The sequence below is a fragment of the Coregonus clupeaformis genome, chromosome 26, assembly GCF_020615455.1.
Source record: "Coregonus clupeaformis isolate EN_2021a chromosome 26, ASM2061545v1, whole genome shotgun sequence".
Classification (NCBI taxonomy): domain Eukaryota; kingdom Metazoa; phylum Chordata; class Actinopteri; order Salmoniformes; family Salmonidae; genus Coregonus; species Coregonus clupeaformis.
The window spans coordinates 38,581,747-38,603,798 of NC_059217.1; positions in this window are offsets into that span (position 1 = coordinate 38,581,747).

Consider the following 22,052-nt stretch of genomic DNA (forward strand, 5'->3'; position numbering starts at 1 on the left):
ACAACAACGCATTTTACGGGGCAACACATTGACAGAAATTAGCCATCATTGTTCAATGTTTTGCTAAACCTATTTTGACAAAAAGACTGGAATAGTGTATTGATTTGGAAACCGGGAAAATAAGTATTTTTGAAACTTGACCGTTATGCGAATGAATTTTAGTCCTTGGCTACAGTAGGTGATCTGTGGTTGAACTGCTGTTTTCAATGGAACGGCATGACGCCAGAGTCCAGCTGTCAGAGAAGCAAAATCTGATCAAAAGCTAAAAATAAAATGTTCCCTAAAGCTTTTTTCAGCCTCCCATGCTCATCCAGTCATAGAGTGAGGTCATTTTGTTGATGGGGTGCATTGATGTTGGTAAGGAATGTGTTCTCACTGTAGCTGAGTTCTTACTTTAGCTGAGCTTGTGGTGACATTATTTAATGCATAATTCTATCTACAGTGCATTCGGAAAGTATTCACACCCCTTGACTTTTTCCACATTTTGTTACATTACAGCCTTATTCTAAAATTGATTTAAATTGTTTTTTCCCGCTCATCTACACACAGTACCCCATAATGACAAAGCATAAACAGGTTTTTGGAAATGTTTGCAAATGTATATTTTTACAAAACTGAAACATGACATTTACATAAGTATTCAGACCCTTTACTTAGTACTCTGTTGAAGCACCTTTGGCAGCGATTACAGCCTCGATTCTTCTTGGGTATGGCGCTACAAGCTTGGCACACCTGTATTTGGGGAGTTTCTCCCATTCTTCTCTGCAGATTCTCTCAAGCTCTGTCCGGTTGGATGGGGAGCGTCGCTGCACAGCTATTTTCAGGTCACTCCAGAGATGTTAGATCGGGTTCAAGTCCGGGTTCTGGTTGGGCCACTCAAGGACATTCAGAGACTTGTCTCGAAGCCACTCCCGCGTTGTCTTGGATGTGTGCTTAGGGTCGTTGTCCTGTTGGAAGGTGAACCTTCGCCCCAGTCTGAGGTCCTGAGCGCTCTGGAGCAGGTTTTTATCAAGGATCTCTCTGTACTTTGCTCCGTTCATCTTCCCTTGCTCCGTTCATCTTGCCTCCCAGTACCTGCCACTGAAAAACATCCCCACAGCATGATGCTGCCACCACCATGCTTCACCGTAGGGATGGTGCCAGATTTCCTCCAGACGTGACGCTTGGCATTCAGGCCAAAGAGTTCAATCTTGGTTTCATCATTGTTTCTCATGGTCTGATAGTCCTTTAGCTGCCTTTTCGCAAACTCTAAGTGGGCTGTCATGTGACTTTTACTGAGGAGTGGCTTCCGTCTGGCCAAGGCCCTTCTCCCCGATTGCTCAGTTTGGCTGAGCGGCCAGCTCTAGGAAGAGTCTTGGTGGTTCCAAACTTCTTCCATTTAAGAATGATGGAGGCCACTGTGTTCTTAGACCTTCAATGCTTCAGAAATGTTTTGGTACCCTTCCCCTGATCTGTGCCTCGACACAATCCTGTCTCGGAGCTCTACGGACAATTCCTTCGACCTCATGGCTTGGTTTTTGCTCTAACATGCACTGTCAAACATTTCTAGAAACCTGTTTTCGCTTTTCCATAATGGGTATTGTGTGTAGATTGATGAGGAAATGTTTTTATTTAATCAATTTTAGAATAAGGCTGTAACGTAACAAAATGTGGAAAAAGCATGCACTGTATGTATACCCTGTTCAATGACACTGGCATTTTGAAAATAGGAACTGAGAATATTAGATCTCTATAACCTACCCAAAATAACATGCCTGAAATAGTCTCGGGTCTTATCAAATGGTCAATCCTCAACTCAGTGTGAGGTTCAAGCTCTCTGTTGTATGAAATAACTGTTGTGCCACAGAAGCTGCCATTCAGGACCTCCGCAGAACAACAAAGATGTCCGTTCTCCTCAACCCGTGTTCTCCTCATTTCATTCATCAACAATCATACTGACCACAGTCACTGTTTGTATAGTATTCAACAGTTATGTACAGGGTTTCTCAGTGTAGTCTACAGATGAAAACAAGTTTGGTTCATTCTTTACGTTATGTGCCCATGTAATGGAATGATTTATTTAAATCCACAGGCAGTTATTATAACTAAACAAGGCAGCTGGATGTGGCTGATGGGCATCTGTCGGTCGGCCGTTAGATCGACAGTTACATGAGCATCCCTAAAAAAATCCTGCCAAACATTTCATAATGATGATCAAAAACAAGAAAGATTTACAATATGCCAAATGGCCAGTATATCACAGTAATTCCTTTCCATGAAAACCTGTGAGTCAGGGTTACACAGCCCTGCTTTCTAGTTGCAATTATGGGTTCCTCTATTCATTTGGAAACAATAGCTAGATGGTACATTGATGCATTGCCGCTAAACAAGTTGCTCAGTGACCTTAGACTAACTCCTTTCAGGGTTACATGGGATGGGCAGGGCATTCTGTACAAGCCCAGTATCCCTCATGATTGACAAGGAGCCAGGGTGCCATGGTAACCAAAACTACCTCTGGGGATTCTGCGTCACACAAACTACGGTGTGAAATTAGAAAACAGTGAGTGTGGATATGGAAAGCAGAGTCTAAAGCAAGTCTCCAGTCTCCCAGCTGGATCTATCAGGGTACTATACAGTAAGCATGCAGAAATACAGCATCCATCCATTGACGTGTCTACCATTGGTTCAAAACACATTCTCACATAACATCATGTTTGGGTGCGATACTCACTTTACTCTGAAACAATGTGTTATTTCATTGTTGAAATGCCTCCTTTGTCGGCCCAGTCAAAAATATTTTTAGATGTGTCCCAACCCACACATCTGAGGATTAATAATTATACTCTACCAGTGAACATCTATTCTGTTGTAAGGTGTGTGCCTTATGCATATTTAACTCTCGTTGTTTCTGATATGACCTGGCACTTCAGGGCAACATGGGTGGTCCACATGGAGGTAGTCTAGGTTTGATACGTGAGGTATACAGTGAGGGAAAAAAGTATTTGTACGTTTGCCCACTGACAAAGAAATGATCAGTCTATAACTTTAATGGTAGGTTTATTTGAACAGTGAGAGACAGAATAACAACAACAAAATCCAGAAAAATGCATGTCAACAATGTTATAAATTGATTTGTATTTTAATGAGGGAAATAAGTATTTGACCCCCTCTCAATCAGAAAGATTTCTGGCTCCCAGGTGTCTTTTATACAGGTAACGAGCTGAGATTAGGAGCACACTCTCAAAGGGAGTGCTCCTAATCTCAGTTTATTACCTGTATAAAAGACACCTGTCCACAGAAGCAATCAATCAATCATATTCCAAACTCTCCACCATGGCCAAGACCAAAGAGCTCTCCAAGGATGTCAGGGACAAGATTGTAGACCTAAACAAGGCTGGAATGGGCTACAAGACCATCGCCAAGCAGCTTGGTGAGAAGGTGACAACATTTGGTGCGATTATTCACGAATGGAAGTAACACAAAATAACTGTCAATCTCCCTCGGCCTGGGGCTCCATGCAAGATCTCATCTCGTGGAGTTGCAATTATCATGAGAACGGTGAGGAATCAGCCCAGAACTACACGGGAGGATCTTGTCAATGATCTCAAGGCAGCTGGGACCATAGTCACCAAGAAAACAATTGGTAACACACTACGCCGTGAAGGACTGAAATCCTGCAGCGCCCGCAAGGTCCCCCTGCTCAAGAAAGCACAGATACAGGGCCGTCTGAAGTTTGCCAATGAACATCTGAATGATTCAGAGGAGAACTGGGTGAAAGTGTTGTGGTCAGATGAGACCAAAATGGAGCTCTTTGGCATCAACTCAACTCGCTGTGTTTGGAGGAGGAGGAATGCTGCCTACGACCCCAAGAACACCATCCCCACCGTCAAACATGGAGGTGGAAACATTATGATTTGGGGGTGTTTTTCTGCTAAGGGTACAGGACAACTTCACCGCATCAAAGGGACGATGGACGGGGCCATGTACCGTCAAATCTTGGGTGAGAACCTCCTTCCCTCAGCCAGGGCATTGAAAATGGGTCGTGGATGGGTATTCCAGCATGACAATGACCCAAAACACACGGCCAAGGCAACAAAGGAGTGGCTCAAGAAGAAGCACATTAAGGTCCTGGAGTGGCTTAGCCAGTCTCCAGACCTTAATCCCATAGAAAATCTGTGGAAGGAGCTGAAGGTTCGAGTTGCCAAACATCAGCCTCGAAACCTTAATGACTTGGAGAAGATCTGCAAAGAGGAGTGGGACAAAATCCCTCCTGAGATGTGTGCAAACCTGGTGGCCAACTTCAAGAAAGGTCTGACCTCTGTGAGGTTTTGCCACCAAGTACTAAGTCATGTTTTGCAAAGGGGTCAAATACTTATTTCCCTCATTAAAATGCAAATCAATTTATAACATTTTTGACATGCGTTTTTCTGGATTTGTTTGTTGTTATTCTGTCTCTCACTGTTCAAATAAACCTACCATTAAAATTATAGACTGATCATGTCTTTGTCAGTGGGCAAACGTAAAAAATCAGCAGGGGATCAAATACTTTTTTCCCTCACTGTATGTTGTATTCACCTGTATATGAATGATGGTACTCTCACATACATAGAACGTTCTATATCTTGTACAGGGCAACACTGTCTGTAATGTTACCCATCACAGTTTATGGCTGCCATGTCTACACGCTCATCCAGACCAATGCTACAATATGAGTCCACGATAACCAGGTCTGTCCCCAAGTCTCTGTCAAATTCCCATATATACTATACGTGAACACAAAACATCTACTATGAGCTCTATCACAACCACTCTGTCGGCATGACCAGTTGGATGTTCCTCAAAAATCTACTCTCGTGTTTGCACAACCCAGTCTCTCATTAATTATGTACTATATGTACAAATAAGCACAATGTTTTGATACACTTGTACATATAGTACATAGTTAATGACAGTCCAGGTTGATTTGCATGGACATCCCAATGGCCTTTGGAGGAATCCACAGCACACAGTATGTCTGTGATGTCGTGATGCCCTCCTGTGGGCAGTGCCTTGTGAGTGCGGGTGCAGACGGTGTGTCGGCTCGGCTCAGCCTTGTTGTATATGGGATCCATCTGATGGTGCGGATGGACGGCCATCCTAGGAGGATAAGGGCCGCATTGTTTCCTCATTTCTAGGTCACCGCCTGTGATTGAACCACCCCCACCCCTCTTCCCTCCCTTAGTGAATGTGCTGAAAGGACTGCCATTAGGGGTACAATGAGTGGTCCCCCCTTCACCTCCTCTACTGGGATGAGAGGATACAATGGCATAGCTATGAGCTGCCAAATGATTTTTTTTATTTGCACAAAAAGCTTTGTTGATCTTTGCTTGAACTTTCGTCAAAAGGGTTATTCATGGTGATAACTGGTGTTCAGTAGGACCTTCAGATCTCTTCAACTCTCTCCGCCATTTTGGAGGCTCTGATTATGTCCCCTTCACTCTCCTCAGCATCATTATTACTGACCTCTGACCCTGATTTGTAATCATAGCAGGGATAAGCGTATATTAGTTCTCACGCCTGGCTTTGACAGTTGGGTATTGATGCTAAGAAGTCATTATCTAAGCACTAATGATCTGCTTCGCCCATACCCTCCAATAGCCCTGCTGGAAAATTACAACAAATATTATGATTCCTCCATATTAGTTTAAGAAGTATGATTTTAATTAACAAGAAAGAATGGTGGCTTGTATCTTGAATTCAGTAAAACAAAAGCCATGAACAGGAGGGTTTTTGCACACAGACCATAAATCCTGACAAGAATGGTTTGAACCATTCTTGTCATACAGATATAATCAACAAAGCAGGTAAATACGTTAATTTTTCCCTGACAACCTTTCAAGTATCTTTGCAAACAGATGGTGCACCCTCTTAAGAGATCCAGGGAAGTGTTGTGAATTCCGCCAGTGCTGGCCAACGGTACTCCTCTGTTAGCCTGTTTGGTGTACCAAACAGAGGAACACAAAGTGAACCTAACCAAAAAGTCAGCCCATAAGTCTGCATAGCACACTGTACTTTGAATCAGTTACAGCAATTACACACCGTTTACCGCAGCAATTTAAGTGCTGTGACAGTGGCTATCAAGCAAAACATTCAAATTAATTCTGTCAGGCATCGAGTTATTACCAGACATATGCCCAACTGGCCCCAGGTGTGATCCCTAGCACAGAACTTCTGTAGAGAAATAACATTGCCTTTTAAATAAAGCAATGCACTTGTCCATTTAATGTTGGAATCACAAAGAGTGAATGCGCTTGGAGCGGAACTCTGGTGACATGAAACACAATTTGGCTCAAATGACTCGGGCACAGACACAAACCCGGCGGTACAGCGCTAGCACAAACTGAATCCTTGGGAATGCTTTTCTAGCTTCGGCTGAGGCAGGAGTCAGGAGTGGGTGGAAAGAATGTCAGTAACTTTACTAACACCATCCCATATCATTGTAGTCTGTGGTTAGGTTAGCTGTTTGCTGAGGAGAATCCAAAGTGAAAAGGTTGGGAGGGAATAAAGCTCTACTGTGGAACACATAGCAGTAGGACACCTTCTTAATGTGTCAGTTCACCTAAGCAGTGTGACAATGAATGGGGCTCTATTCAAAGCGTTGTACCTAAGGGTCCAAGGGGCCACGGAACACAGTAATGTGAGTCCAGCTAGTATAGGTGAAAACAACTTATTCCACAGGCCAACATAAGAGAAACATCAACTACACAGACCTTATTTGGCCTCTGCAGCCTTTGGCCTTGTTTTCATGATGAAAAGTTAAAACTTAATTAAATCATGCTTCAGATTCTCCTCTCCTTCTCCTCCCTTCTCCGCTTCTTTTACTCTCCTTCTCCTCCCATCTCCTCTCCTCCTTCTCCTCTCCTTCTCCTCCCTGCCTCTCCTTCTCCTCTCCTCCTCCCTTCTCCTATTCTCCCTTCTCCTCCCTTCTCCTCTCCTTCTCCTCCCTTCTCCTCTCCTTCTCCTCTCCTCCTCTCCTTCTCCTCTCCTTCTCCTCCCTTCTCTCCTTCTCCTCCCTTCTCCTCCCATCTCCTTTCCTTCTCCTCTCTTCCCCTCCTTCTCCTCTCCTTCTCCTCCCTTCTCTTCTCCTCTCCTCCCTTCTCATCTCCTTTCCCTCTCCTTCTCCTCCCTTCTCCTCTCCTTCTCCTCTCCTTCTCCTCCCTTCTCTTCTCCTTCTCCTCTCCTTCTCTTCTCTTCTCCTCTCCTTCTCCTCTTCTTCTTCTCCCTTCTCCTCTCCTTCTCTCCTCTTCTCTTCTCTTCTCTTCTCCTCCCTTACCTCTCCTTTTCCTCCCTTCTCCTCTCCTTCTCCTCCCTTCTCCTCCCCTTATCCTCCCTTCTCCTCTCCTTCTCCTCCCTTCTCCTCTCCTTCTCTCCTCTTCTCTTCTCTTCTCTTCTCCTCCCTTACCTCTCCTTTTCCTCCCTTCTCCTCTCCTTCTCCTCCCTTCTCCTCCCCTTCTCCTCCCTTCTCCTCTCCTTCTCCTCCCTTCTCCTCTCCTTCTCCCTTCTCCTCTCGTTTTTCTCCCTTCTCCTCTCCTTCTCCTCTCCTCTTCTCCTCCCTTCTCCCCCCTTCCCCTCCCCTTCTTCTCCTCTCCTTCTCCTCCCTTCTCCTCTCCTTCTCCTCCCTTCTCCTCTCCTTCTCCTCCAGTCTCCTCCCTTCTCCTCTCCTCTACTTCTCCTCTCCTTCTCCTCCCTTCTCCTCTCCTCCTTCTCCTCTCCTTCTCCTCCCTTCTCCTCTCCTTCTCCTCTCCTCTCTTCTTCTCCTCTCCTGCTCCTCCCCTCTCCTCCCTTCTCCTCCCTTCCCCTCCTTCTCCTCCCCTTCTCCTCCCTTCTTCTCCCTTCCTCTTCTTCTCCTCCCCTCTCCTCTCCTTCTCCTCCCTCCCACTCCTTCTCCTCCCTTCTCCTCTCCTTCTCCTCCCTTCCTCTCTTCTCCTTCTCTTCCCTTCTCCTCCCTTCCTCTCCTCTCCTTCTCCTCCCTTATCCTCCCTTCCTCTCCTCTCCTTCTCCTCCCTTCTCCTTCTCCTCCTTCTCCTCCCTTCCTCTCCTCTCCTTCTCCTCCCTTCCTCTCCTCTCCTTCTCCTCCCTTCTCCTTCTCCTCCCCTTCATCTCCTCCCTTCTCCTCCCATTCCTCTCCTCTCCTTCTCCTCCCTTCCTCTCCTCTCCTTCTCCTCTCTTCCTCTCCTCCCTTCCTCTCCTTCCCTGGTGAAGGGTAACATAGCACTGACCAGAGGCCATAACAAACTCTGCATTGTGTCACTCTGTATAAGCATTTGTATGGCATCGAGGCCATCTCTTAATGGTGGTTTCACCCTGCACCAACTGTCACAATGCTTTGACAGGACAAAAACACTGCATGAGCACCAAGGGCATCTCTTCATGTAACATATGCCTGTAATATCAGTTGATATCTGTGAATGAACTGAAACATTTATATTTGAAATAAATGTATTACAGACCGTTGGTGACAGTGTTTTTGGGATAACCATCTGTATGACAGAGCACAAACTGAAAAGTGTGAATCTATTTCAAGAGCCAGCACTTCCTATTATTTTCATTCACATTTGATAAAGTAAGCATTTTGAAAACTATGCCCACACTGACTTTCTTTCATTCAAAAAGAGAAGTTTTGCTGACTTTACAGAAAGACAAAGAGGAGGGTTTGCGTCACTGTGTGACTCGCGTCGAGGGGGAACAATCGGTGCTTTGTGTGGGGTTCTTTATGGCGTGTGGGCAATGGCCAAGGCAGGCACTGATGGTCTGTAATTCACTAAGCCATGGGAGTCACACCCTGAGTGAGTTGGCATGCTGTTAGGCCACCCTCTGATCCGTCAAGTGGCAAACATGCCACCACAATTGGAAAAAGGAGGGCAATTGACCATATATGTCAGGAGTAAGATAATGTTGCCCTAGACCCACCCCATATCTGATTATGGTTAGGATTGTGGGAGGGGTAGGCTGATCCTAGATCTGTGGAAGGGTAGACTGATCCTAGATCTGTGGGAGGGTAGACTGATCCTAGATCTGTGGGAAGGGTAGGCTGATCCTAGATCTGTGGGAAGGGTAGGCTGATCGCAGATACAGTATCTGGGAGGGTAGGCTGATCCTAGATCTGTGGGGGGGGGTAGGCTGATCCTAGATCTGTGGGAGGGGTAGACTGATCCTAGATATATGGGAGGGTAGGCTGATCCTAGATATGTGGGATGGTAGACTGATATTAGATCTGTGGGAGGGTAGGCTGATCCTAGATCTGTGGGAGGGGTAGGCTGATCCTAGATATGTGGGGGGTAGGCTGATCCTAGATACAGTGCATTCGGAAAGTATTCAGACCACTTTACTTTTTCCATATTTTGTAACTTTACAGCCTTATTCTAAAAATGATTAATCTACACACAATACGACATAATGACACAGCGAAAACAGGTTTTTAGAAATGTTTGCAAGAAATAAAAAATAAAAACATGCTTTATTTACATATGTATTCAGACCCTTTGCTATGATACTCGAAGTTGAGCTCAGGTGCATCCTGTTTCCATTGATCATCCTTGAGATGTTTCTACAACTTGATTGGAGTCCACCTGTGGTAAATTAAATTGATTGGACATAATTTGGAAAGGCACACACCTGTCTATATAAGGTCCCACAGTTGTGGTCCTCTGTAGCTCAATTGGTAGAGCATGGAGCTTGTAACGCCAGGGCAGTGGGTTCGATCCCCGGGACCACCCATACGTAAAAATGTATGCACACATGACTGTAAGTCGCTTTGGATAAAAGTGTCTGCTAAATGGCATATTATTATATTATAACATGCCAGAGCAAAAACCAAGCCTTGAGGTCAAAGGAATTGTCCGTAGAGCTCCGAGACAGGATTGTGTCGAGGCACACATCTGGGGAAGGGTACGAAAACATTTCAGCAGCATTGAAGGTCCCCAAGAACACAGTGGCAGCCATCATTCTTAAATGGAAGAAGTTTGGAACCACCAAGACTCTTCCTATAGCTGGCCGCCCAGCCAAACTGAGCAATCGGGGGAGAAGGGCCTTGGTCAGGGAGGTGACCAAGAACCTGATGGTCACTCTGACAGAGCTCCTCTGTGGAGATGGGAGAACCTTACAGAAGGACAACCATCTCTGCAGCACTCCACCAATCAGGCCTTTATGGTAGAGTGGCTAGACGGAAGCCACTCCTCAGTAAAAGGCACGACAGCCCACTTGGAGTTTGCCAAAAGGCACCTAATGGACTCTCAGACCATGAGAAACAATATTCTCTGGTCTGATGAAACCAAGATTGAACTCTTTGGCCTGAATGCCAAGCGTAACGTCTGGAGGAAACCTGGCACCCTCCCTATGGTGAAGCATGGTCGTGGCACATCATGCTGTGGGGATGTTTTTCAGCGGCAGGGACTGGGAGACTAGTCAGCATAGAGGGAAAGATTTGTATTTGTATTTGTATTTATTATTGATCCCCATTAGCTGCTGGCAGCAGCTACTATTTCTGGGGTCTGGCAAAATTAAGGCAGTTATACAATTTTAAAAAAGTTACAATACATTCATAACAAATTTCACAACACACTAAGTGTGTGCCCTCAGGCCCCTTCTCCACTACCACATATCTACAACACAAAATCCATGTGTACGTGTGTGTATAGTGCGTATGTTATCATGTGTGTGTATGCATGTGTCTGCGCCTATGTTTGTGTTGCTTCACAGTCCCCGCTGTTCCATAAGGTGTATTTTTATCTGTTTTTTAAAATCTGATTCTACTGCTTGCATCAGTTACCTGATGTGGAATTGAGTTCCATGTAGTCTTGGCTCTGTGTAGTACTGTGCGCCTCCCATAGTCTGTTCTGGACTTGGGGACTGTGAAGAGACCTCTGGTGGCATGTCTTGTGGGGTATGCATGTGTGTCTGAGCTGTGTGCTAGTTGTTTAAACAGACAGCTCGGTGCTTTCAACATGTCAATACCTCTCACAAATACAAGTAGTGATGAAGTCAATCTCTCCTCCACATTGAGCCAGGAGAGATTGACATGCGTATTATTAATGTTTTCTCTCTGTGTACCTCCAAGGGCCAGCCGTGCTGCCCGGTTCTGAGCCAATTGCAATTTGTGGCGCCTGACCACACGACTGAACAGTAGTCCAGGTGCGACCAAAAAAAAGATGAACGGAGCAAAGTACAGAGAGATCCTTGATAAAAGCCTGCTCCAGAGCGCTCAGGACCTCAGACTGGGGTGAAGGTTCACCTTCCAACAGGACAGCGACCCTAAGCACACAGCCAAGACAATGCAGGAGTGGCTTCGGGACAAGTCTCTGAATGTCCTTGAGTGGCTCAGCCAGAGCCCGGACTTGAACCCGATCAAACATCTCTGGAGATACCTGAAAATAGCTGTGCAGTGACACTCCCCATCCAACCTGATAGAACTTGAGAGGTTCTGCAGAGAAGAACGGGAGAAACTCCCCAAATACAGGTGTGCGAAGTGTTTAGCGTAATACCCAAGAAGACTCAAGGCTTTAATTGCTGCCAAAGGGGTGTCAACAAAGTACTGAGAAAAGGGTCTGAATACTTATGTAAATGTCATATTTCCGTTTTTTTATTTGTAATAAATTAGCAAAAAAAACAGTTTTTGCTTTGTCATTATGGGGTATTGTGTGTAGATTGATGAGGGGAAAAAAATATTTAATCCATTTTAGAATAAGGCTGTAATGTAACAAAATGTGGAAAAAGTAAAGGGGTCTGAATACTTTCCGAATGCACTGTATGTGGGGGGTAGGCTAATCCTAGATCTGTGGGAGGGTAGGCTGATCCTAGATATGTGGGAGGGTAGGCTGATCCTAGATCTGTGCTTATGGCCAACTTCTACCCTGAGGTTCGTGTCAGGGGGTCAAATGAAAATATGCTTGCTGTCACATGGTTAATGGATGGAGATCCTCTGGAGGGTTGTGACCCTATTAGGAGGAGGACAGGAGAGAGATGGTGAGTGTATTCTCCACTGAGACTTGATCGAGAGAGAGAGAGACGAGAGGGGGAAAGGAGGATAAGCAGAGGTGGGAAGAATACTCAACTTTGAGAGACAGTTATCAGAGAAAGGGAGAAATAGAAAACAGCTTTTGAGAGGCAGACATTACTTATTCTCCTGTGGCTGACCTACGTTTTGTTAGATAATGAATGAAGTGATCATGCAAGGCCCCTTCCCTCCTCCTTGCTAACGAGCTAGCATTCCCAAGCCAAGTTTGCCTCATGCATGACAGCTCCTAATTATTCTGATGTTTAGCAACAACATCACGAAAATGTATGCGCGCGAATCGATGAGGCAGAAGGCCGTGTAGTGTTATGATTCTGAACAATCAGATAGCTAGCAACAGTGACAATAGGCTGCCATGTGGGGTATCATAGCTTGTTTCAGCTAGTTGTATCTTGTTCTTGATACAATGTTTTGTTTGAGGTGTTTTGATTTATGTCACATATATGCTAATATGGCTAAAATTAGCTAAATAGCTAACCAACAACTGTAACAATGTATTTGATAGAAAACAAGTGCTTATTGTGCACATGTATTTAAGTTTTCAATAAACATTTGAAGACTAAATATAGTTTACATGTTGTCAATAATGCTTTGACAGTTGTTTTGCCCCAAAATTGTTGTTAAAAACCCACCCGTCTATTTATACTTAACCCACCCATCTATTTACACCATCTGTCAATGAGAGAATGGAGAATCTTGAGGTTAGTGTGTGTGATGCTTCAGTTATAGAGTAACAACTCTTGCAGACCATCCACTTGATTTAAGTATAGCCCTGTTAAAGTAGTGTTACCAAAGGTATGCATTATTTCTAAAGCAATTGTCATCTTCGAGGGCTTTATTCAAGTGTGATTTTTTTTTTACTCCTAATTTGTGATTTTGTCAAATGAATGTTAGGAATCTACCCATTTATCCCCAGGCAAGTCAAATCACTAGCTGCCTCAAAATTAGACTTCAAACATTAATTAAAACAGATTTTGTGTAAGAAAAACACAGTGCACAGTCTTAGCATTACCATAGTAACGTCACATTATTTCTCTGAGGATTGATTCAGACCAAAATGAAAGACATGTCTGTCCTCATATGGCTTCTTCATCACTGATGCTATTCTATGTATTTTCTGTACAAAGCCTCATGAGGTTTTGCATATTTGGGGAAAATAATAATGATGGTAATAGCCTTAACCTCTACGGGATCGGTGTCCTGTATACGGGACGGTTGAGCTAACGTGCGCTAATGTGATTAGCATGACTGTTGTAAGTACCAGCAAACTTTCCAGGACATAGACATGTCTTATATGGGCAGAAAGCTTAAATTCGTGTTAATCTAACTGCACTGTCCAATTTACAGTAGCAATTGCAGTGAAAAAATACCATGCTATTGTTTGAGGAGAGTGCACAACAACAAAAAACGTATCACGGCAACTGGTTTGATACATTCACCTCTGAAGGTAAATAATGTACTTACATTCAGTAATCTTGCTCTGATTTGTTATCCTAAGGGTCCCAGAGATAAAATGTAGCATAGCTTTGTTTGATAAAATCAATTTTTATATAAAAATGTAGGAACTGGGTTCTACAGTTTGAACCCCTGCTGTCTCTAGATGTGTGAAAGTTAGTGTATAAGCTAATGATCCATCATGTATGATATTCCTGGGAGTGTGTAAACTTGCATTTTGTATTACCATATCATTTTTGTAAATTCTCTATAGTTATGTACTTTTACCAGATCTAATTGTCAGTGTTTTGAGGTGGATGTGGTGTTGGAGTCAGGCGCAGGACACAGAAGCTTAGTCCAAACAGACTTTACTTGTCAGCAAATGACAATACAAAATAAAGGGCCTCAAATAACGGAGGCGAGCGATACGCAAAAAAGTGCGCAAAACACTAAACATAAGCGATGCGCAAACAGTGCGTCAACACACTTAATAACAAGAATGCAAAATCCAAAACCTCAACGGACAGGTGTACAACAACACACAACTACAAACAAAACCAAAGGAAACGTATAGGTGACATAATCAGGACAGGATAAGACACAGGTGCACCAAACAGACAAAACCAAACAAACACAGAGAACATCAAACGGTAGCAGCTAGTACTCCGGGGACGACGAACGCCGAAGCCTGCCCGAACAAGGAGGAGGAGCAGCCTCGGCGGAATTCGTGACACTAATGTGTTATATTCTCCTACATTAATTTCACCTTTCCACAAACTTCAAAGTGTTTCCTTTCAAATGGTATCAAGAACATGCATATCTTTGCTTCAGGTCCTGAGCTACAGGCAGTTAGATTTGGGTATGTCATTTTAGGCGAAAATTGAAAAGAAGGGTCCAATCCTTAAGAGGTTAACTGTTCCCTATGCATCTCTGCATTGGCTCTTAACAATCATAATCCACTTCTTCCATGTCAAAGTTAACAACCAACCTAATATGTAGGCCTACGCTCCATTGGGCCGAAGGTGCAGCAAAAGCCCCATCCTCCACCTCCACCCTCCCGGCATTGTATGTGGAAGACGGTGAGGAATGGATGGGCTTGAGCTCCTCATATCACCAGGGAACTGGTCCATCGACTTGACAGACCAACAGAGGCCTGTAAAGTTAAGCCTGCTGAAATACTGATGCTCTAGTGGGTCTGTCATTGCACCGTTGATCCCGACGGGGGCTGTATAATTACATACACCCTTTATATGCCTCCATGTCGGGTTTGGCCGGTGTAGGCCGTCATTGTAAATAAGAATTTGTTCTTAACTGACTTGCCTAGTTAAATAAAGGTAAAAAATTAAAATAAAGTCAAGAGGAAAGAACATCCTTTCACCTTAATCTGTGATACAGAGGGAATATTAATGCTAAATGGGCTCAAAATGGACTGGACTTGCACCCTCGATCAGGGACTTTAGTTGCACTGACGCAAACGTCGGAAAACACACCCAAAAGCAATATTGGATCTACAGTGCCCTCCACTAATATTGGCACCCTTGGTAAATATGAAAAAAACGGGTTGTAATTTTATTTTTATTTTTTTATCCTCTTGGTCTTTCATTCAAAATATTCACAAAAATCTTACCTTTAATTAAAGTAAAATAATTGAAAGAAAAAATAAATTATTATCATAAAACAAATGTTTTTCTCAAATATATGTGTGCCACAATTATTGGCACCCCTTCATTCAATACTTTGTGCAACTTCCCTTTGCCAAGATAACAGCTCTGAGTCTTCTCCTATAATGCGTAATGAGGTTGGAGAACACATGGCAAGGGATCTGAGACCATTCCTCCATACAGAATCTCTCCAGATCCTTCAGATTCCGAGGTCCACGCTTGTGGACTCTCCTCTTCAGCTCATCCCACAGGTTTTCCATAGGGTTTAGGTCAGGGGACTGGGATGGCCATGGCAAAACCTTGATCCTGTGGTCAGTGAACCATTTTTGTGTTGATTTTGAGGTGTGCTTTGGATCATTGTCCTGCTGGAAGATCCAACCACGGCCCAGTTCAAGGTTCCTGTCAGAGGCAGTCAGGTTTTGATTTAATATCTGCTGGTACTTGATGGAGTCCATGATACCATGTATCCTAACAAGTTGTCCAGGGCCTTTAGAAGAAAAACAGCCCCACAACATCAAAGATCCACCACCATACTTCACAGTGGGGATGAGGAACTTTTCTGCATGGCTGTCTTTCTGTCTACGTCAAACCCACCTCTGGTGTTTGTTTCCAAAAAGCTATATTTTGGTCTCATCTGAACATAGAACCCGGTCCCATTGAAAGTTCCAGTAACGTTTGGCAAACTGTAGGCGCTTGAGTTTGTTGTTTGATGACAGCAAAGGCTTTTTATGGCAACCCTCCCAAACAACACTAACGTCTGCAATTCTCCAGCTGTGATCCTTGGAGATTCTTTGGCCACTCTAACCATCCTCCTCACTGCGCGTGGGGTCAATATAGACACACGTCCTCTTCTAGGCCAATTGTTAACATCTCCAGTTGCTTTAAACTTCTTAATTATTGCCCTGATAGTGGAAATGGGCATTTTCAACTGTTGAGCTATTTTCTTATAGCCATTTCCTGATTTGTGCAGCTCAACAACCTTTTTGTCGCACATCATTACTGTATTCTCGGGTCTTTCCCATAGTGATGGATGACTATGGGAACTTGGCCTGTGTGTCACCTCATATTTATACCCCAGTTCAACAAGAAGTCATGGCTTACCACTTAAGTGTTCCTAATCACTCAGGTGAACATAAAAACGTAAAATATGAATGGGAATATATTTCAGTTAGATTTTACTCATAAGAATTTCTAATTTATAGGTTCCAATAGTTGTGGCACATGTTTCGGAGAAAAATATTTATTTCATTTATTTCACATTTCGTTTTTTTCAATCATTTTTCTTCGATTTTTGTGAATATTTTGAATGAAAGACCAAGAGGATAAACAGCAAAGAAATTTTTCCAAAGCCCGTTTTGCTCATATTTACCAAGGGTGCCAATATTAGTAGAGCATGGCGTTTGCAACGCCAGGGTTGTGGGTTCGATTCCCACGGGGGGCCAGTATGAAAAAATAAAATAATAATAATGTATTCCTTTCACTAACTGTAAGTCGCTCTGGATAAGAGCGTCTGCTAAATGACGAAAATGTAAATGTAAATGTAAGAGGCCAGAGGAAATATTGCTATAATCAAATGCACATTCTATTGTCGGGAGAATAGAGGGGGAAAACAGCAAAGCCAAGGGAGCTATTTTTAAAGGAGACAAGTATCTGCACACTGCACACATCTCTGTGTGTGTTAATTTACTGGTGTTCTCTAGAACTTTCTGGCTCACAATCAATTCTACTGTACACAATGCCATGCCACAGGTGCAATACACACAATCTACCAGTCAATCACCAGTCAACTTTGTTTCTAAGGAACAGGGTTCCTAATTCACCATTAAAATGCCTCAAAGCAAAATGTCATCATTGTACATTTGGTAATGTCAGGGTATAAACTGGGAATCCAACTGCTTGCACTACATGCACTGAGATCTCTTTACATAAGGCTTTATCTCATCCATTCTGGACAGGACAGCGTCATGTTTTGCTACCGTCTAGTATATAGCCCCCCCTATTATATTAGCAGACTACTGTTGTCATAGAGGCCGCCTGGATCCAAACACTAAAAACAACAGTCGTCTGTAGCTACGTGATATATATGAGAAAAATTGGGGCTTGACTTGAAAACTGTGTGGTACTTTCATTTACCACATAGTTTTCAATGATGGTGGCATAATTTTGAGTCTTCCTCATGTTAAAGGAGATGAGCAGGTTGTATCATTGCAGTTTTACGTACTTAATCAAACGTTTTCCCAGGACAGATATTCTCTAGGGGCAGAAATAATTTCATTGGCTTTATGAAAGGTTGAGCGGAGCTAACTTTTTTAAACAGAAGCGAACAGGAAGTGCAAGTAGCTGAGGACATGGGATAGAGGATTGTGTCGTTTCGGTGGATACATTTGTGTGTGTCAACTGTAGTGCACATGTTGCTGGGTATCGGAAGTGTCCAATATGAGAGAGGCAGGTTGAGGTGGCTAGAGTCAGAGTAGTGCAGAAGGTGTCGTATGCTGAGGCAGTGAAGAAAGTAGAGGAGGATGGGTCAAGGGTGAGGGATCCTGAGAGGATCCCAGTGAGTAGTAGATCTGTGCCAGCACAGAGGGATAAGCCAATGAGTGCATTCGGAAAGTATTCAGACCCCTTGACTTTTCCACATTTTGTTACGTTACAGCCTTATTCTAAAATTGATTTTGTTTTTTATGTCATACGACACCTTCTGCACTACTCTGACTCTAGCCACCTCAACCTGCCTCTCTCGCAATACCACATAATGACAAAGCAGAAACAGGTTTTTAGAAATGTTTGCAATTTATACATATTTTTTAAACAGAAACACTTGACTAAGTAAAACTGCAATGTGCAGCAGTCTAAGGCAAGACGCTTGTGATAGTAATGCTTTAGGACACCACCACGTAAACATGTTATGTTTCCTTAAAAGTGGCGACTGCAGTACAAACCTCATGTCTAGCATTTTTTCTAAAGGCGCAGCCCTTACAAAAACAGATTGCAGTTTTGAAACTGCAGTAAAAGTGCAGTAATTGCAGTCGACTGTGGTATTTTGGACGCAGTAATTGCAGAATAACTGCAGTGTACTGCAGTTGAACTGCAGTTATACTGCACTCTAACTGCAGGTACACTGCAAAATTACTGCAGTAAAAAAACTGTGTTATTTTGGATGCAGTATTTGCAGCCCTTACTGCAGTTATACTGCACTCTGATTGCAATCTTTTTTCGTAAGGGAGGACACCAGAGGGAGGTAGGACAATGCTAAAAATACAGTACCTGTCTCTATTCAATGTTGAGATGCCATCTTTGCACCATTTCTGTGATTAGTATCTGCCCACACCCATTTAAACACTGATGTAAAAGTAGTAACTAAGAACTAGTCTACAACATGAAGCTAGCTAGCTAATGCACATGTGGGAATCAAGCTTCAAACCGCCAACCTGCTCTCTATCACAGTGTCAGAACAACTGAGATGACGTTGTGATGGGAAATTAAAACATACTATTATTGCATGAAAGTGGTTCATGATGCTAAAGTGGGTCAGTAGACTATTTGGCCAGTATTCAGCTCAGTTCACTTCAAGTTAGTTCAGTTCAACTCGACTCAATTCAATTCAGTCCAGATCAGATCAGTTCATTTTAATTCAGTTGAGTTCAATTCAGTCACTGAATTACAGCTTTGGGACTTGGGGAGGGATAATGACAGGAACTTGATTAGCAAAAATGGTCAAAACACATTCAACCTTTATCTTGCAGTTTAAACAAAGGATATGACTAATCAAATTAGGATTTATAATGACACAATTAAGGATGGGATTCAGCCATCACTTACTATTGTTATTACTTTATGTCATTAGCATTGTGTGGAAAGGAATGTCAGCATGTGAGCTTTTCATTTTCATCTATCAAAATGGACTCATGGTTGCATTTGTAAAAGGCACTTTTCAGCTGTGGTTTCACTTCCTTTCGTGTGCGCGTGAGTGTATGTGTGTGTGTGTTTGTTTGTGCATGTGTGTGCGTGAGTGAGAGAGAGAGATTTCGAGCCACAGAGGCTCCTCAGCAGATGGACAGAGCAGAAAGGGGGGGCATAAGGATGTACAGTACGTCACTGGGTGCCTTGATCCCCTCCTGCTATAGAACCTTGATCCCTTCCTGCTATAGAACCTTGATCCCTTCCTGCTATAGAACGGTCCCCTCCTGCTATAGAACCTTGATCCCTTCCTGCTATAGAACCTTGACACCCTCCTGCTATAGAACCTTGAACCCCTCCTGTTATAGAACCTTGATACCCTCCTGCTATGGAACCTTGATCCCTTCCTGTTATAGAACCTTGAACCCCTCCTGCTATAGAACCTTGAACCCCTCCTGTTATAGAACCTAGATCCCCTCCTGCTATAGATCCTTGACCCCCTCCTGTTATAGAACCTTGAGCCCCTCCTGTTATAGAACCTTGAGCCCCTCCTGCCCCCAGAATATGATTCTAGGGGATGACAGATAAAAGTCACCTACACATAATGCTCCCTGATAGACACACACATTTATCTTTATTGGGACCTATACAGATGCATTTCCTGGACACCTTAGTGTGTAAACCCTCTGGAGGGATGTAGCCTACACTCAGCTGACGGCTGAACCCCAATGCTGGGAAAAGGCCTATGCAAAGGGACACAATAGCTTTCTCTACTTATCTTACCTTACATTCATTAAGTAGTGATCAACTTCAATCCTACCCTCAACCTTTTGAAGTCAAACATGGCAAAACTGGCTTGTGTAAGACTACTTCATTTGTGGTACCCAGATATTATCCAATGAAACGCTTTCTAGAGGGAAACAATGTGGATTATAGTTGTCAGGATTAACTTGATGATGCTCCAGTATGTCAATAAGAAGTTTTGTGACGGAGATTAGAAGTGTAACCATGGTGATATCAAGGCTCTCCCTCTCTCTGTAGATGGCTATAGTGTCAAGGTCGAGGTAAGGAGTAGACCAAGGCGCAGCGTGATGAACAAACATGACTTTAATTAGTTAAAGCACGAAACAAAACAAGAAACGACTCGTGACGTCCACGGTATCAATGACCGAACACGGAACAAAAACCCACAACCACAAAGGGAAAACATACAGTTTAAATATGGCTCCCAATCAGAGACAACCAGCCAACAGCTGACACTCGTTGCCTCTGATTGGGAGTCACTCAGGCAAACATAGAATACAACAAACTAGAATGAACACCAACATAGAAATACACACATAGAAATGAACACAACCTGGCTCAACATAATGAGTCCCAGAGCCAGGGTGTGACAGTACCCCACCCTAAAGGCGCGGACTGCGACCGCGCCTCAACTAAACAAACCAGGGGAGGGCTGGGCGGGCATACCTCCTCGGCGGCGGTTCTGGCTCCGGCCTTGACCACCACCCTCCAATACACCCCCCATAGTGCCCCTGGTCCAGTCTGGCCCCGCCCGGCTGGAGCAGGACTGGACTTTAACAGGAGCGATCCTTACCAGGCTGTCGACTCGCACCCCTGGCTTGGTGCGTGGAGGAGGAACGGGCCTTACCAGGCTGACGACTCGCACCCCTGGCTTTGTGCGTGGAGGAGGAACGGGCCTTACCAGGCTGACGACTCGCACCCCTGGCTTGGTGCGTGGAAGAGGAACGGGCCTTACCAGGCTGACTTCTCGCACCCCTGGCTTAGTGCGAGTGGCAGGAACAGGCCGGACCGGGCTGGGGACGCGCACCGTAGGCTTTGTGCGTGGAGGAGGAACGGGCCTTACCAGGCTGACGACTCGCACCCCTGGCTTGGTGCGTGGAAGAGGAACGGGCCTTACCAGGCTGACTTCTCGCACCCCTGGCTTAGTGCGAGTGGCAGGAACAGGCCGGACCCGGCTGGCGACGCGCACCGTAGGTTTAGTGCGTGGAGCAGGGACAGGCCGGGCTGGGCTGTCGACGCACACCGTAGGCTTGGTGCGTGGAGCAGGGACAGGCCGGGGTGGGCTGTCGACGCACACCGTAGGCTTGGTGCGTGGAGCAGGGACAGGCCGGGCTGGGCTGTCGACGCACACCGTAGGCTTGGTGCGTGGAGCAGGGACAGGCCGGACTGGGCTGGCGACGCACACCGTAGGCTTGGTGCGTGGAGCAGGGACAGGCCGGGCTGGGCTGTCAACGCACACCGTAGGCTTGGTGCGTGGAGCAGGGACAGGCCGGACTGGGCTGGCGACGCACACCGTAGGCTTGGTGCGTGGAGCAGGGACAGGTCGAACCGGGCTGTGGAGACGGATAGGAGGCCTGGAGTGAAGAGCGGCCACCACCCGTCCTGGCTGAATGCCTACCCTCACACACTCTGTGTGAGGCATCCGCACAGGACGTACAGGGCGGTGTGCCCCTGGCCTGGTGGCCTTCTGGATCCGCCCCCTTTTCTCCTCCGTCAGCCCTGTCGTCCATGCCCGTGTGCCCCCCTAAAAAATTTCTGGGGTTGCCTCACGACCGTCCGACGACGACCCTGATCACGCCGTAGCTCCTCTCTACGGCGCGCCTCCACCGTCTCTTCTCCCGGCGCTTCCTCCCATGTCCAGCCCAAGAGCTGCCCCTGGACACGCTGCTTGGTCGTTGCATGGTGGGTTTTTCTGTCAAGGTCGAGGTAAAGGAGTAGACCAAGGCGCAGCGTGATGAACAAACATGACTTTAATTAGTTAAAGCACGAAACAAAACAAGAAACGACTCGTGACGTCCACGGTATCAATGACCGAACACGGAACAAAAACCCACAACCACAAAGGGAAAACATACAGTTTAAATATGGCTCCCAATCAGAGACAACCAGCCAACAGCTGACACTCGTTGCCTCTGATTGGGAGTCACTCAGGCAAACATAGAATACAACAAACTAGAATGAACACCAACATAGAAATACACACATAGAAATGAACACACCCTGGCTCA